Genomic DNA, 17,896 nt, shown 5'->3' with positions numbered 1-17,896 from the left:
GCTCATGAAGCAATGGCTGCAATTCATCCCTTGTTCCCTTTTTCACCTCAACAGCATTTAAAAAGAGATACCAGAAAACTTCCAAGAAAACCTTAGTCATCTGAGAAGACAAAAATTCAGCCTCTTTTACGTTCTTAAGGTATTTTTACAGCAGGCACTATTCAAAACTGATAGCTGAAAAATCCAACTGAGTGATAATGAAGAGTGCCCTTTATTTGCAGTGAGTTCAGGACTGGCTGAGCCTCAGTGTAGCACTAGCTTAACGCAGCATCACTTTTCAGTTTCATTACAACACATACAGGTTCCAAATCTATGGCATTGGGGTGCATTTCAAATCCTTGTAAAGTCAATACACACAGAGTCACTCCATAAAAATCCACATTTGTCCCAGACAGAAAAGCCACTAGGAAATATCCCAGGCAGCGCACACAGAACTACACACAGCTCTCCTTTCAATAACAATTCCGGCACAACTGCAGTTGTGCATTTCCCCTCACTGCCATTTGAGATCAGGAAGCCAAGCTGACTATGAACTAACCAGGTTTTTGCAGTGATGGGAACTTGGGCTGGGTATTTTGGCATTACTGTGAAACCTCAACCAAGAGAGGTGATGAGAAGCAGCAGAGTTAAACTGCGCTCCCTTCTCAGGCAGCAGCACCCTTGTGTCCCGAGCAGTGGCTCCTGCTGCACCAGCACACACCACCTGCATCCTGCACAGGGCCAGGGCTGGCATCCAGGCCAGAACCCCCTGCCCCGGGAACGGGCAGGGCAAGGCAGCACCAGTCATGGGACTGCACTGGGCAGCTCTTGGACACCCACCACCAACGGCCAGCACTGATCCACACAACAAACTCATCCAGAGACCTCATCTAACTCAGGTGACACAACAGAGCAGTGAGGACCCAGGGCCAGAGGGGCAGTAGGAACATCCCTCTGACAGCAGAATGCTTTGTACACGCTCACAACAACATTAAACTGCTGCTCGAGCAGGTGGTACCACAGCAGCCTGAGCCACCAGAACTGGGACCGTGCCATCTCCCTTTCCTCCTCTCCCACCAGAATCGGCAGTCTTTTACCCATTATCTGAGCCAGCTGACCACATGAACAAGGAAAACAGGGCTGGCACAGGAAAAAAGCAAGGAGTGTCCAAAAGACACAGCTCAGAGCAGCTCAAGCTGTCACGGATGGCACTCCAAAATCCATTTGCCAACTACACTTACCTAGCACTATTTGGAAGCCAGTTAGTTACACAGGGAATATTTTGAACACTTCTCTTAGATATTTGTTGGCCCAAAACCAAACAAGAAGTCAGGCCTGGAAATATATATTCTTAGGGAAAAGCCTATTTAAACAAGTCGGCCTATTTAGTTGACTCCCCAAATGTTTATATCCAAAACCTGTGCAAAAAGCCTGACAATTCCCTTCAAGGGAGACAGAAAAGCAAGGCAGCAAGATCTTGTCTTCCAAACTACTTCCTTCCTGGTTTGAGGCAGCAATCACGTGTGCTCATCTGATAGTGAGTTAACCAGAGCAGCAGTAGCCTGCAGGATGTACAACCCCTACATCCTTCAGGCACCTTCCATCCTCTGGGGGCTGAGGCAGGGGGAATGCTCATGTCACTGTGGTCAAAAACCTCAGGCTTAGAGAAAGAAGGCAATTCCATGACACAGAAAAGTCACACACACACCCTCCAAAATCAAACCAAAATCCCAAACAAAAAAATCAAACAAAGAAAAGAAACCACACAAAAACAAAACACCAAATAAAACCCACAAAATCCCAATCCTCAGTGATGGCTTGCATCACTGCTTAGCTTCACTATCTAGGTTTCCATACTGGCATCTTTTTCTTTCATATCCTGTAGCCACAGAGATGCTTCATCTTCCCCTTTCTCTCCCACCTGAACACCATCTTAGTCTCTCCAGCATGTGTTTGGAGTCAAAGCAGAAGGGACAGAAGTGAGATATAATCCACTTGCCAAGACTTCCACCTCCTCTCTCAGCCCCACAGCACTTTGCCTCTATCCCCGGAGCAGAGCCCCTACCCTCTATCCTACAAGGGAAGCACTCTCCATTCCTCTCCAGTGACACAAGTTCATTAGAAGCACGTAACCCTGTAACAGCATTTGAGGAACACTGGTTTATTTAAACTGATTTGAACTGATGAAACAGCATGTCCTTTCCATACCCATCCTCTGGCAGGCAGTGAATAGCTCATGGCAGGAGCTTAGCAGTGTGTGATAAGCACAGCACACTAACTGTGTCTGCCCTCATCCCAGAGCAGGGTGCCCAGGTGTGTGGAAGTGCTGTACAATACAAGCAAATAGCAGGCAATGACTATGTGGGAGCTTTCCCATCTAGAAGAATGAGCTCAAAGGATGAGGTTTCCCAAATCCTGTTGCATTTTAGAAAACCTTAATTGCACTAGGGCAAAGGAACACGAGGACACAATCACTCACCTTCATGCAGCTCCCTGTCACAATGAAGAAAAGATGCAAAGCTCTTCTGGGTGACCCTTGCACACTTCTGAGCAGTAGCACTTTTAACACACACACGATACCTACAATATGCCATGCTGAAGAGGTCTGGCAGCAGGACAATCAAAACATCTCATACCACACACTCCCAGCCTGCTGCCTGACATTCATACAATAAATTTAATGATCAGCCTATATCTTATTAACATTTGAGGCTTCCTTTGGTCTTACTGTAAAAGGAACCTTCTGTTAGTTTTAGCAATACACAAGGAATGCTGAAAGAACTTGATTCAGATGCAAAATCCTTATGAGGGGGATTTATCAGTGCATCGATCTGTTCAGCCCCCCCTATATTCAGCAGTTTGAAGTTTTTATTTGAATGGACTAGAAATTACTTTTTATCTAAGAGTCCAGTTCAACTGCCACTTAAAATTGGAAATGACTGCGATCTGTTAGGATTGGAGTACCACTAAATCTATCTAGTATGCAGTTTCTTCTAACTGAACAGGAATTTTAAAAGGCTGGAAAGTCTCCACAGTGATATCCAAGACAATGTTCCTGACAGATTCCACACACTGACAGCTTCCCAGTTTGCCTCAGACAAAGAGCACCTAATGCTGTGCAGCAGCAGGACTCCCTCCCTTCCAAGATGCTGTATTCATCAGTAACTACTGACACAGCAACAGCAAACTGAAGACCAAAAAAGTAACTGTCACATCACACCTCATTTTGGCTTCTGTTTTTGCAATGCTTCTATATTTCAGCTTCAATACAGTATCCTCACTGGCCCAACTAACATCTCCCAAGTTTCATGAAGCTGAATATTCACACTTCACATACACATGTCTTATTGGGGTTCAAATCACTCAGGACTCTCAGAAAGTTGATTAAGAGGAAGGGTGAGAAGGGTAATAAATAAACCCCTGTTGTTCACCAAGCAGTTTTACACACTCTTGTATGCTATATGTTCACTGTATGATCCTGGAGGCTGCACTAAAACAAACATCCTCATACTCTCACAGACAGACCTGGAAAGAAATCGCCAGCATTATAACTAGCAAAACAAAGGAGACCTTCATTTACTATGAAACTGAGCATTCAATATTCCCTAGTGTAGTGAATAATCTGGATTTCAATGCATTTCCTCCTAATCTGTTTTATTTTAGCAACTTCAGTAGTTATCACCATATAAACCAATGAAACTGGATGTCTCAGGATTGAAGACCCAAGATCTTCAGTTCTCAAACACTGCAGAAGCCAGTGAACACAAAAGAAAAATTAGTACATAAAACTCAAAAAATAAGTTCTACTTCCAGTTTCCAAAGACTTAATATGAACAGCTGCAGCCATAATACTTAAACTCCAGGATCACTAAAGTCAGACAGTAAGAACTAAACAGAGCCCCACTCTGCAGTTACTGTGAAGGAATGTGCAGGAGGTCCAAGACTGAAGCTGAGGTGTTTGGAGCATGCGCAGGGGAGAGTCAGGGAATCAATACCCATGTACAGAGAAGTTCCTCAAAAAAGTGCAGTGAGGAGGGACGTGCTAGGGACAAATGTGAACATTTAGTCTTTTGTGTCCAGCACCTTTAGATTGTAAAATGAAGTATTTTCCTACGATGCAAAAGAGCTTCAAGCACGAAGACAAGCTGTCCCAAAAGTGGATCCTTCTTGGCTTTTATTAGAAACAAAAGAGCAGAGCAGACACAATGGTTAGTAGTACAAGAGATGCACAGACCATCAGCAGAGATATGCTCAAGGAAGGCTGAGGGCCTAATTGAGCGCAAACCAGAGATGCGGCCACAAAAAAAAGGTCTACATCAAAGTTCTGGCATATCAGATATGTTTTATAAGTATTCCCTGGGAAAAAAAAAAAAAAAAAAGCCCTCTCATTTTACATGACCTCTGCTACCTAACAGTACTAATATCTGCTCTCTAGAGGAAACAATTCTTGCCAGAAAGCTATTCTGCCACAACCCACCTTCCTCCAAAGCACAAACCAGACGTTTATGAGCAATTTTTCACGGGCCTGTAGCACTGTGAGCATAAACAGCTGCTATATGCCCACTTGTCCCCCTGCTTTTCAAGTTCAGGTTGGAGAAAGTGAGTTAGATCTAGCTGAAACTAACTGTACCTCTGGTATTAAGCCTACCAGGCCTGAGGAAGCACAAACCTCCTGGTAGCTCACCTCTGGAGCCATCTAACAGGTGCCTAAGGTATGCACTGCATAAAAAGGACAACAGCTAGAGCAGAGAGAAGGCAAAAAATAAAAAATGGCAAGAACCCAATAGAAGACCTGAGAGCAAGACCAGCAGAAAGTTGGTATTTTAAGTGTTCTGCTAAAGAATAAAAAAAATGCACGTCAGGGTTACTATTCAATTTTTTTAGAAGTTTATATTCAAGGCAAGAGATGAGGCACACATCCTTTCCCAAGCTATTCAGTCATAGCACTACTAAGGGTCAGAGCAGAGAATCACAGCTACCCTTGCCCAGAGAAGACAAATCTGTCCGATTTTATTGCATTACTTTAGCAGAAGTTAATACATGAATGCACTACAGGGGAGGCTGGGTCTCAAACATAAGGTGCCATTTAAGCCACAGGACTCCAGTCTTACTATCTCCAGCACTCCCAGTTCATGGACCCCATCATCCCCTTAGTTCCCAGGAACACTGCTAGGCACAGCCTGGCCAGAGAAGGAGACAGGGCACCTACTAAAGAGAAGTTCCATACTGTTACATCTAAAGATGAGCAGAGCCATAGGAAAGCAAAAACATCATTTGGCTATTATTCTGCTTTCAAGCATTATTATTCAGACAACAGTACTACTCTGCTTCCCACTATCACTCTCATTTTTAACAGCAGGTTTGAGAAAATTATCTTCCAGGCAGGTCACCTGAGAATTTAGTAAGTTTTCAAACCCCTCACTTGTGCCAACAACTATTTAATGAACTTGACCACGAAACAGTGCACTCGACTGAGAAAAATTTTTACTCAACAGTTTATGTTACACTGGCACTTATTTCTCAGTCCAGTTTCTCGCGAAGTCTCCAAACTACTCAAGCAGGAAGGACTCTCTTGCAGGCACAGCCCTTTTACTCCGTAGAGAAGCCTCGCTGCAGTTCACTGCTTGTCAAATAAATAGGATATACTATCCACTGCGCAGGGAGACCAAACGAGACAGGGAAAGCAGAATCCCTACAGAGCCCGGGAGGCCTGAGTCGGGCACGCTCGGCAGCAGCGGCTTGTTGGTCCGACTCTGCGGGGAAACAGCCACACAAACTTTTCCCTCCCTCAGGCCCAGCTCCTGCTCGCAGGATCCACACGGGAGGAAGGGCACGGGTACCACCTCACGCTCCTCCCAAGAACTCAAAACGCAGCTCGATCCCGGGGCCAGAGCAGGGGCCGAGAGGGGCCCTGGGCCGCGGGGAGTCATCAAGAATCGCTCACGTCCGCCCTGCGGTGGCTCCGCGGCACCAGCCAGGCGCGAGGCGCTGTGGGAGCCCCGGGGACAGGCTCGCCTGTCGCCCGCCCCGCTCGGGCCCCGCCGCGGCAGCGCAGAGGTCAGCGCGGCAGAGGCTCCGGGTGGCGCCCGCGCCACAGGCCCCGCGGGCGGCGAAGCGGGCCGAGCTGGACAACGCCGTGGCGGGAAGCCTGGCCGTCTTACCTGCGCCGAGAGCCCGGCAGACATGTCGGGACGCGCCGCTCCCTCAGGCCGCCGGCGCCACGGGGCCGCGGCCACACGGGACCGGGAGCGCCAGTCGCTGCGCTCGGCCCGCACCCGCTTCCGGCAGCGCCACAAAGCGCACGGTGGGACCGCGCTCTGCGCATGCGCGAGCACGCTACAACGCGACTCCCCACCCCTGCACGCGACCCCTGTGCCGGCGGCACCGAATAAGTCACAGGGACAGGCTATGCGCATGCGTGGAGAGGCCGCCGCCGTGCCTGGCGCCGCCGTGGTGCTCTTACTCTTAAAGGGGCCGCACACGCCGGCCCTCCCCCGCACCCCGGGCTGCCCGCGGATGCCGGAGGCTCCGCCATCTCACCGTTCCCGGGCGCTGCACCTGGGCCTGGGGAGGGCCCGGGCTCGAGTACCGTGGGCAGCGGCCGGGAGCCGCCGGTGCCGTTCCGCTAGCCTGGCTCCGGCTCCTCTTCCGCTGCCACCGCGGGGTGTGCAGGACGCTGGTGTCCGGCCCGGCCTTGCCCTACCCTCAGGCTCCGCTGCTGTTGCGCCCCGGCAGCTGTAGCCCAGCCCGGCTGTGGCTGGGCAGAGACAGCGACAGCACCAGCTCTGTCTCCCCAGGCCGTGTTTTGTCCTTCCTGCGATCTTTATTTCCATCCCGCCTTCATTTGCTGCTCCCCTGGCCCATAGTATTGACTAGTCTGCAGGTGCTGATAGAACTTAGCTACAGCGACGTTTGTTGCCTGGGTTCAAACAGTGTGGGCAGCGTGTGAGGGGGGGACTCCGCCCTTCTGCCCACTCAGGTGAGACCCACTTTTAGAGCTGCCTCCAGCCCCGGGGACCCAATATCAGAAGGATGTGGAGCAAGTCCAGAAATCACCACGGAGATGGTCGCAGGGCAGGAGTCCCTCTGCTCTGGAGCCAGGCTGGGAGAGCTGGAGGTGTTCACCTAGAGAAGAAAAGGCTCCAGGGAGAGCTCAGAGCCCCTTCCAGGGCTGAAGGGGGATCCAGGAGAGCTGGGGAGAGACAAGGGATGGAGGGACAGGACAAGGTGGAATGGCTTCCCACTGCCAAAGGGCAGAGTTAGAATAGGTTTCTTTAGTATTTCTTTACTGTGAGGGTAGTAAAACACAATTTTTCCAGAGAAGCTGTGGCACGCCACCCGTGGAAATGTTCAAGGCCAAGTTGGACAGGGCTTGGAGCAATCTTGTCTAGTGGAAGGTGTCCCCACTTGTTGCAAGAGGCTTGGGAAAGATGGCCTTTAAAAACTCCTTTCCAACAACTCTCTGATTCCACAGCCAGTGGTAAAGGCAGCACAGGGTACTCTGCAGGGAGCAGTGCCTTGTTCCACAGTCCAGCACTATTTAGGGATGTTGTGAGGGCCCAGTGTCTTGAGAGGCCCTGGCAATGGGCCACTTCACCTCACTCCCTGCTGCAGCTGAGGACTGGCACCATCCTCTATCACCCCTGGGGACATGCTGTGTTCACCTCTCTGCAGATTTCTCTGGTTTCTGAAAGCAGGTGCACTGCTGGGAAAATCAGCCCAGTCTCACAGATTCCTTATGGGCTACTCCACAGGGGCCAGGTTTCAAAGTCCTTTCTTCAGCACTTGCCTGCATTGTTTCTTGTTCAGTGCAGCACTAAAATGTGAACCTAAATAAACAGGAGCCCGCAAAGTGATTTTTAACCCCTTGTATTGTCATCCATTGAAGGAACACCTTATATCACAGTGCAATCTGTACTCTTGTTCCCCTTCCTGGCAGGAAGACTTCTGGTCTGCGCATCCTGTGCATGCAGGCAGCTGATAGCAAGGGATGTGAGTTTTATAATAAAGATTTTCTCAGTGCTTTCACTGTAAATCTCTTCCTCCTCTTTATTCTGCTCCCTTGCGGGACACATCCCATCACAGTACCATGAATCTCTAGAGCCTAATTTAAAAATTTTAAAAAAATTTAAAAATTTAAAAAATATCTGGAGGGGTTAGTGAGGATGCTGGGGGTGATAGAATGCTGCACAGATGGAGACGACTGAGTGGAAAGGGCATTTGTGTCTTGGTTTGAAGGACAGGTGTCTGCCAAGGAAGGTGGGAACCTTACTAGCATGGAAAATATGACCCCCTTCCCTCCGAATTATTCCAACTTTGAAGTGCTGGGGCTGTCAGGCAGAGCTATGGGAGAAGGAGCAGCAGTTGGTTGCCAGTGTGTGTGTGTATAACAAGGCAAACAAACAGCAGCCCCGGCACAGCCCCGAGCAGAGGCAGAGCCCCAGTCCCAGCCTTGTCCAGGCTGCGGACACCTTCCCCTGCGGTGCAGTTCCGGGCACAGCCGGCAGGGGCGCTGCTGGCTCCCGGCCGGGCAGGGCGGCTGCCATGATTCCCCGCGCCTGCAGGGGGCGCTGTGGCGCGAGCTCGGCCGCCTCTCTCCACACGGGAATGGCGGGCGGGCCGGCGGGAGGGATGGAGAAGGGGCTGCTGTGGGAGCTCAGGGCAAGCAGCCGGTCCCGGTGCTGGTGCCCCTCCAAATGGTGAAATGGGCTGCAGCAGGAAACCTTGGAGCAGCAGCTGGAACGGCAGACGCGAGTAGATCCCAGAGATGTGTCAGAAATTCCGCAGCTGCAGCAGGGGCTGCGGAGCGTCCTGGCAGGCAGGAGTGCATCGCTACAGTGTAGCAAAAACCCGGAGCAGCGGCAGAGACACGGCGGGGCTGGGCAGAGGCAGCCTGGTTCCCGAGCACGGCTGGGAGAAGCCCTCCTGCAGGAGGAAGGAGCTCGGTGTTCCCGGGCTTCCCCAGAGGCACCCGAGCAGATGGCGAAGGTCCTTTTTTAGTGAGGTAGGGTGTTAATAAGGTCCTAGTGCCACTTCCAAAAGTAGAGCTTCACTCACGGTAGGAGAACACAGCAGGAGACGGAGCCTCCTAAGTGGTGGCGAATTCTCCCCACAGCAACCACAGTCTGTCTCCTCTCCGGTGCCGAGAGAGAGAGCCAGGAGCTGCGTCCAGCCCCTTCCCCAAGCCCAAATCTCCTGGTATCTCGGGCTCCTCAAGAGCCCCGGCTAAGAGAATAGCCAGTCCCACCCTTCCCCTGGGCCTTGGCAACTTGTTTTGTCTCCCTTAAGTACCAGTGGATTCTGTCGCCTAGCAACATATGGAAAAAAATTCCCTGAGAGAAAGAAAACAAAAGGAGCAGTCCTAACCTCCAACAATTTTTTTAGCAGGAGAGGCTCAGAGCCAACAGCGACATGTGCAGAGGTGAAACTCTGCAAAGCTGGCTCATGGATTCCCGCTCCCCAAATCACTGTCTGCTTGCTGTGCCCATCTTCCTCTCGGCTAAGGAGGACCTGCTAGATCAGAGGAGCAAACACTCCTTCCAATCTCGTACATTAAGCCTGACAGCTGCAGAGCAAGGGAAGTTGAAGTTCACCTGTAGCAGGCCATGGAGAGCCACCTTTCCCTGTGCGCTCACTGTGTGTTACCTCAAAACTACTGAGAGTGGCCTCAGGGTGGCCAGCTGCTGCTCTGCTGCCTCCCAGCTCTTCGCAGTTCACCATGTGTGGATTCTCCATGAAAGGAATGAGAAGGAGTTGTTTTTACAAATAAACTGTGGGCCTGATGGTGGATAAGGCTAGATATGGAGAGGTGAAAGAAGCAATGGAGGGAACCATAAATTATTAGGAATTCCACTAATTGACACAGACTGTTACTCACTCAAGACTGTGCTACATCTCTGGATTTAGAGAAAAAGAAACAGAGACAAAAAGAAAAAGAAAAACGGGGATGGGTATACATTAGAAGGGGATGTTAAGCTTTTTGGGAAGTCTAGACCTCTCAAGGATCTCAGCCAATGGGGAAAGAGACAGGGAACTGCGGCCGGGAAATTAGGACAAAAATGAGGCTGCATCCTCTAAAAATTTGAAGAGACCCTATGACCTCTCCCTTTATTTGAATAAAGTTACAGGACTCCTCTGTCTCCTTTTTGGACATAAACCTCTGGTGTTTGTGGATTAATTTTCCTGATATCCACGTGTTATCACAAGGCTCATGCACCTTACCATTGTCATGTAACCTTTATTTATGTATTAAAAAGCTAAGATTACTTTCTCTTTCTTCCCTGTCCACTTCAAGCCAAACTGCAGCAGGACTACTTGTGGAGCACAGTGGAAGATCCCCATTCCCAGCAACCACATGGATCCTGACCGGACACTGCTGGGCATGGAGGGGCTTGTGACCTGTGCAAGCACTGCCCCAAGGAGCGCGGGCCTTGTGCCCTGAGGGCATTAGGGTATATTCTGTATCCCTGAAGTCCTGTACTCCATGGATCTGATTGGCAGGCCATTGAATCCACATGGTGCAGTAGTTGCGGTCACCCTTTCACCCTCCCGGCCAGAGTCAGGGACTCTCTGCTCCTGGTCAGTGTATTCACTGTTGGATTCCTGTGGCTTCAAACCACAAGTCTCCTCACCAAGGTCTGGAGGAGAAGTGGTCTCAGCCCTTCTTCTGCATCTATAATGATGAAGTTATCAGCGTGATGCAGACATTCAGGTACATCCACCTGTTCCAGTGCAGCCTGAATAAGTCCATGAAAAATGGTAAGGCTGTGCTTCCACCCCTAGGACTGGGATGTGTTGGATACCCCTTCATGTAACAGCAAACTGTGGCTTGCACTGTGCTGCCACAAGGACTGAGATAAACACAGCGGCAATATCAATTCTGGCTTTCCATTGGGCTGCTTAGACTCTAGTTGGTACTTGTGAAAAATGAAGCTTACTTTTAACATTTCAAAGGTTTATTAAACTTTGACAAAACACAACAGAGGACTGAATAAGGAAAGAGAAAACGGCCCTGGGAGCATGTGCTCACCCACAAAACGGCCGCAACGTCTTTTGTACCGCTGGTGCTGTATCAGGTAACCCTAGCCCCTCTCAAAGTCTGCCAGCCAACTCTTCTTTGCAGTCCATTGATGGAGACCTTCTTGGAACTCGATTGAAGGTCGGGTGTTGCCATGTTGCGCCACCTAGTAACAAGCCTGCCCTCCTCTCAAATGCTCCAACTACCAATGCCATCCAGTGGCAACAATACAAGGGGGAGGGGAAAGGAGACTATGGGGAGAACAAATCACCGTAACCTACGTCTATAAAACTTCTCTTAACAGACATATAATATTCATCCCTTAATTGAGAGAGTCAACCATCACATTACCCATCTATAACAGTACTGGAGCTCCAGCACATCTGGGACAGCAACACATGGTAGTGCTGTGACTGTTGAGGTCATGATAGCCCACTTCTATCTCCCTACTCCATCAAAATTTAACAGTGGCCATATGCAATGGTTAAAGGGTGAACAGGTCCTGCTGTGATCACTCCTTGTTTCTGCAGCTGACAGTCAGCTCATTGCTGGGAACCAGTGAAGGTTAGAGAGTGGGTTATTGCTGCCATCAGCACCTGCTGTTCTTCAGCCTTGCAGCAACCCCATAACAGAAGCATCCTCCAAGAGGCCAAGCCAGGGAGACAGCTGCTTAATTTTCTCTGTACCCACAGCAGCTACACCAAAGACCCAACAGTGTCCTTTTGAGTCCTTGGCATCCCTTGATGTAGTCTGTGCCAAGGATACATGGGCCTCTGGGACAGCTGTCATAGTTTGCTTTTACCACTTGTGCCCTGTTAAGTTCACTTCAGCCTCCAATACAGACAACAGTTGGGCTTCACTGGCTCATTTCCTTCAGCTTTTATTGCTGAGCTTGATGCCATATGGTCTGAAATACCCCTTTGGTCAGTCAGGGCCAGCCGTCCTGGCTGTTCCCCCTCCCAGCTGCCTGCTCATCTGCAGTCTTCCAGCTCCTGGTAGGGGAGATCCATCTCTGCAGAAATTGTGGCACATGGGCCAGGAGTGATGTATTTAATCTTAAAAGGACCCCTCACATTCCCCAGGGTTTGCAATGTGTGAAATAATTTCTTTGCCTCATACAGACCTGTGTGGAGCCTTAGCCAGGTTTCACCGCAGGTTTTGTTTGCTGAGTTTTAAGTATTAGCCCATGTAAAGTTTTGACCTCTGGCCACTCCAAAGGTTCTCCATGGCTGCTGGACCACAGACAACTGTGTGGTGGGGTCTGCACACCCTGAGCTGTGGGGCACGGAACTCGGAGGGGAGCCTGATGGCTCACAGGGCTGTAAGCTCAGGCTGCAATGAGCAGGAAAAGGGGGCTTGGTGATAGTTCTGTGAATACCCAGAGCCTTTGCTGTAGGATGATAATGAAGTACAAGACTATTAGGCACAGCTGAACCTCTGAACTGATAGTTCCACTTTTTTTTTTTGTGGACCATACCTCTTATAACACAACCACCAGGTGTGTTGGAATCTAGTCCATATGAATTGTTTCCTTTCCCACAGGTGAAGGCAAAAATATACTGAGATTCCAGATGCACTGGAATAGGACAAAGGCTTCACACAATTGCTGTAAACCACTTGGTACTAGCCAAAGCAACGTGGTTATCATTGTTGAAGGATCAGGAACTACTGTGGTACAGTCAGCCATTTATTCATTGCTCACAGATCTTGGACAAATCTATAAACTATTTTTCCATCCAAGCCTAGTCTAGGGTTTTTACAGACAAGGTTGGAGTACTACAGGGATACTCATGGGGAATTCCAGGAAAAGACCAAGTGTGTTGGGAGAAAAGAGGCCAGGGAATGAGAAAACAGGGATTGGTATTGGGTGGGAATTCCCCCTGGCTGGGCCCACTAGAGCTTAAAACTGCTCATAGTCACCACTTTGCAGTAGTAGCCTGTGCAAGCTGTTTTCTCCTGCTGTGACCCAACAGGATTTGATGGTGTGCTGTGAAACCGTCTTGGGGTGATTTTATGATGGTGCTTTATTTCCGAACTTCCTACTTTATGCCCAGAAAACGACTGCTGTTTCTTTACAATGGAGCCAGGGGTGGGACGGGGGCCTCGGGCTCCTGGGCAGGCTCTGTTTCATCTCTCTCTGGCCTGGCAGGGGGCTACACGGATTATTACTTCGTTGCCTTAATTTGCTGGATAAATTTTCACCAGTTTAGGCAAGAATCTTCTGGTTTGCTTTTATTTGTTTGTTTGTTTGTTTGTTTGTTTCCCCCCCTTCCTCTGGCCTGCAGGTTTTCCCCCCGGCAAGTCTTTAAGGCAGCTTGCTCTTTTTTTTTTTTTTTTTCTTTTGGGGGGGGGTGTAGGGGTGGCATTTGGTCTTTGTTTGTTTGTTTTGTTTTGTTTTGAATTTCCCGCCTGAGGGGAGGCTCCACAGGTCTGAACCCCAGAAAGGCAGTAAGCCATTCCCGAAATCCAGCGGGTTTGCAGCTGCTGCGAGCTCTGTTCTCCTCCCCTCACTAACGCAGGCAGCCGCCGTCTTTGCCTCTGGGCCACACGGCCAGGTGAGGGTAAGGTGTAAGGTTCAATTTTCTCTTCTCTTGTGCTTTTTGGGTATCTTGCTTTGTTAACAAACTGTTTTACCTTTTTTCACTTTCATCCCCTGGTATCTATTTCTCTCTTTGGCAGAAGAAAAGGGAGTTATTAAAGCCCTCTCTCCTTAGAGATAAACACTCATTTTAGTGTGTTTTCCTCCTAAAATTTGTCTCCAAACCAAGACACAAACACAAACCTGACTGACAAGGTACAAGACAGCAGTGCTCAGCCAACTCTCTTCATCCAGGGTTGGAATAACAGCTTTCAAAAGAAAGAACATCAGAGGGAAGGCCATTGGCATTCTATGAACCAAAGGAAAAGATTTGTTCTGTTGTAAAGCCTTTTTGCAACCTCGAGATTGTCATCCGTTCACTAATCATACTACTAATGCTGCTCGACTAGTTACACTTTCTGACAAGTCCTGTTGTGGTTTACACTGCAGGCAGCAGCGTCTGGGACAAAATATCACATAAACCCGATGGAGAATGAGGAAGTAAGAAGGCAGTTTTCAACTCTCTCTGGAAAGCTCCTTTCAAAATTCATGTCTCATTTTCCAATCCCTAAGGAGATGCATTGGTCAGGAGTCCCCGGTTTCTCCCTGGCCCGTGACTCAGTACTGACAGCTGCGGGCAAGGAGGCATCACTCCATGCTCCCCACCTCAGCCCCTTCACACTTCTGAGCAGCACACTGGGCACCCCAGCGTGCCACCACCCATGGCTTTTGTGGAGTGGGCACTGGGAACAGCTGCCAGGGAGCAGCAGCCTGGCCTGGTGGAGGGGCCAGGGCTCTGTGCCAAGCATTCTCTGTCTCCTGGCACCCAGATGGACCCCTGCTCTCACTTACTGGGGACCTCCAGTCTCTCTGCTTCAGGACTGAAACACTTTCCCCTCTACAAAACCATCATGACTCATCACTATTTCTACAAGACTTTTTTTCCATCTTTCTATCAATCACATTTTCTGGAATAGCTTCCATATATTTGCCTGATAGAGATGGTAAAGTCAGTGGTTCCTCAAATCCCTTTTGAAAAGTGGAATGGCATTTGCCATGTCCCAGTCCTCTCATATCAAGGGCATTTTATCCCATGGTTGCATAAGCAGGTAGATGACTAATTGTTGTTTAGTCTACAACACAAGAGTATGATCTAGTGCAAGCAATTTCTTCTTATGAGCAATTTGTCTCAAGATTTCTTCTGCTTACTTCAGTTTGAAACAGATTTTCTGTCTGACTCATTCCACATAAAGAAAAATCTCAGCCATGGGTAGCCTGAAGCTGTTTTAGAGTAAACAGTGCTGCAAAAGCTTAATCTGTCTTCTCAAAAACCTTTCAGATTTTTTCTAGGCATGAACCTCAGTGTTCTTGGATAGTTAGCAGACAGAGGTGGAGGTTATCTTGACTTTGGACCTCGCAGAGATTTTTCATCACATCCTTGTCCAGCTGCTCATCCTAGGTTGTGGCTCTTCCTCTGCCCACATCTGGCACCCAGCTGGGCAGAGGGCAGGGAGCTTCATCCCAGCCTTCCTGCCCAGAAAGACACTGCTGCTTACAAGTGCCGGCTTCAGAGCCTACTCTGAACCCTGTGAGAAACAGGATGTTTCCCACCCAACTGGATCAGGGACAAGATTTGTCACATAGGTGTTCTGTAGAGCAGCAAGTGTTGAGGTGTGACTGAGCTTCAGAAAATTGCATCTAAAGTAGACCTCTTTTTAGTAAGCATTTCATCAGTTTCTTATTACACTGCACCATGAATTTTCTTAGAGGATGTCTTCTGTCATTCGTGTTTTAATTCACTAATTATTTTACAAACACTGAGCGTATTCCCACTCCAAAGCTCCAGCCCAAACTACTCAGTCTCCAGGACTATGCACTGAGTTAAATCTATATCCATTTACATCAGTTCGATATCTATTTTACATATAACATAGAGAAGTCATGTATCATTAATGTGTCATAGATAACATATGCATAATCTTAATCATTCATTTACATACATATACATTTATATTTATAGCTTTAATCTGGATATTTTAGCTGCTTCCTCAGCCTGCTCTTCTGAACCTGACAATACCACAGGTGTCTTGTGAAGATTTTCTTCCCTGTTATTGTAAGCCTGGTGGAATTGTCCCAGTTAGAGATTTAGAAAAAGAGATGTAAAAAATGCATTCCATCATCACATTCCCACATTTCCTATCACTGCCACTGCACATTTCTATCATGGAATATACTTTCAGGGATGCTTTAGTTTCCATTAATACTTAAAAAGGAAGTGAACACAGAGAAAGCAACTACTAAACAAGCAAACACTTACTGATGGAGAGGCATGGATTTCTAACGGAAAAGGGAATCTGATGTTTGTTTCCGAAGCTGAAAGACAGGGAGCTACTCCTGTTTTCACATACAGAGCCAGTGTTCCCAGCTGCTGTGTCTGGGGCAGGGTCTAGCTTAGGCAGAAACGGAGTTTTACTGAAAAGGAGCAGAAATACCTTTTGTGTTTGGCTGCTGGACAGGTATATGGCTCCTTCAAAGATGGTCTGTGTCCCTCAACCACAAACCAGCCAGTCTACACAAGGAGTTCTCTGCCTTGAGGACACCGACCAAGCCTCAGCCTGACCCTATTTGCACTGTGAGTCGCACTGCCCCACAAGTGTCCTCAGTAAATGGTCAACATGACAGATGTGCAGTAATGGTGTGGAAGGTGTTTTCAACATGCTAACGATAGAAGAAGAGTGCTCCTTTCAACTCTTGTGCTTCCATGAAAGCCCTAGAAAGACACAAGTGAACCATGGGCCGTGATACAAAGCAATGAGGTTTGTGGAGAGCAGCTTTGTCTCCTGCTTTCAGCATTACAGTCTGTCTTATGGGGAGGAGCAGCTTTTTGCAGTAGTTCTTAGAGCAGCTGGTGTGATTACAAAGACAGCATGCAGGGAGCCTTCTGGATGGAGTTAGCATGCTGCTCCATATCCCGGCTGTGACTGAAGGTGAGGAGTCATCACCTATGTAGCCTGGAGAGATGCTGGACAAATGGAGCCAGCAGGAAAGATCCATTCCGGCAATGCAGAGCTGCAGGCAGCTCCTGCAGGAGTACAGGCACCAGCCAGGAGCTGCTGGGGTAGCTTTGCTCTCTGCATCAAACTGGAAAGGCATGGAAAGTCAACCTCACTGCCCCGGTAGATCTGAACAAACCTGGTGAGGCCTGGGGATGGCGTAGTTGTGATTGTAGCTCACTGTTCCCATGACTACTGCAAGAGAAGGCAGAGGAGTCTGCTCAGGACCAGCCCCAGGTTCTTCACTGCCTGTCACCTGATCCCTACTGGCCCTTCCTGGTGCTCGGTGGAAACAAGCCATCCATCAACTGACAGCCCTCAACAATCAAATAAGTCTCTGTGGGAAAATCAATGGAATAGGCTCCCTTAACCGTGCACTGAAGCAGCATTTATGCTTCTTTCTGTGCCGTCACAAGAACTGCCAGAGAGGAAAAGGTTAGATTTTAAACTCCTTGCACAATCAGACCAATCCCAGCAGCCTTCTGGCCGTTAGATGTTTTGATGATGGGAACTCAGTTTTGTCAAAGCTGTATCTCTGGCAGGTACTCACTCCTCAGAGAGGGCTGAGGGAAATATGCAGAGATGTTCCAACATCTCTGATTGCAATAAAAAACAACAGTGTTTTGGAAAATCTGCCTTGGATTAGTTAGAAGAGAGGCTGGCAGAGACAGACTGAATTCTAGCTGTTATTTTCCAAATCCAACTTTCCTCTGAATGCAAACACTCCATTTAGTTACACTAAATGTGCACATTGTTCAAGTGATGAATGAGGGTTATGTTGGCTTAAGACAGTTTTTTCAGTTCGTAGTGAACAATTAATTTTTCTATAAATCTGGAAAAATAATTAATTGAAATAAAATGCAATATTGTTTCAATACTGTCAGTACTTTGAACTACAGACCTGAATGGAGGGAGTAGTTGCTTCATTGCTACTAATCTCTTAGTTCAACTATTGTAAACTGTAGATTTTGACAAGCAAGAATGTTCAGCCAAAGCTTTGTGAAGGATTTAGACTGACATGAGAGCTTTTACGACTATATCTCGTTTGTTCAGAAATGAACAGAAACCTGTTCCCTCCTGATGTTGATAGAATAGTACAGCATTTACTCTTAGCAAGGACAGTGGAACACAACAGCATAGTTTTGGAAAAACAAATAAAAGATGTAAATCAGACAAACAGAAGTCAAGCAGGCAACAAATTGCAAGCAGGATGCCAGCTCAGGTCTGCAAGGCTGACAAAGCAGAAGTTACGCAAAACAAAGATATGGC

At 48.3% G+C, this 17,896-nt stretch overlaps 1 protein-coding gene across 5 annotated transcripts in view; it reads right to left on the bottom strand.

Annotated features, from left to right (window-relative positions):
• Positions 1-6,275, bottom strand: part of RALGAPB (Ral GTPase activating protein non-catalytic subunit beta) — a 62,849-nt gene extending 56,574 nt beyond the window's left edge. For 3 of the 5 annotated variants that reach the window (XM_088174996.1, XM_088174997.1, XM_014886238.2), the window contains exon 1: positions 6,141-6,275. The gene's annotated coding sequence lies outside the window, so the exon portion shown is untranslated. The remainder of the gene's footprint in view (positions 1-6,140) is intronic. The other 2 variants (XM_014886235.2, XM_088174999.1) reach the window with 1 other exon arrangement.
• Positions 6,276-17,896: the final 11,621 nt, after the last annotated feature.

Source organism: Sturnus vulgaris, chromosome 17 (assembly GCF_052056855.1).
Source record: "Sturnus vulgaris isolate bStuVul1 chromosome 17, bStuVul1.hap1, whole genome shotgun sequence".
Classification (NCBI taxonomy): Eukaryota; Metazoa; Chordata; class Aves; order Passeriformes; family Sturnidae; genus Sturnus; species Sturnus vulgaris.
Note: the sequence above shows the minus strand (reverse complement) of the source record. Positions and strands in the feature narration are given on the sequence as shown.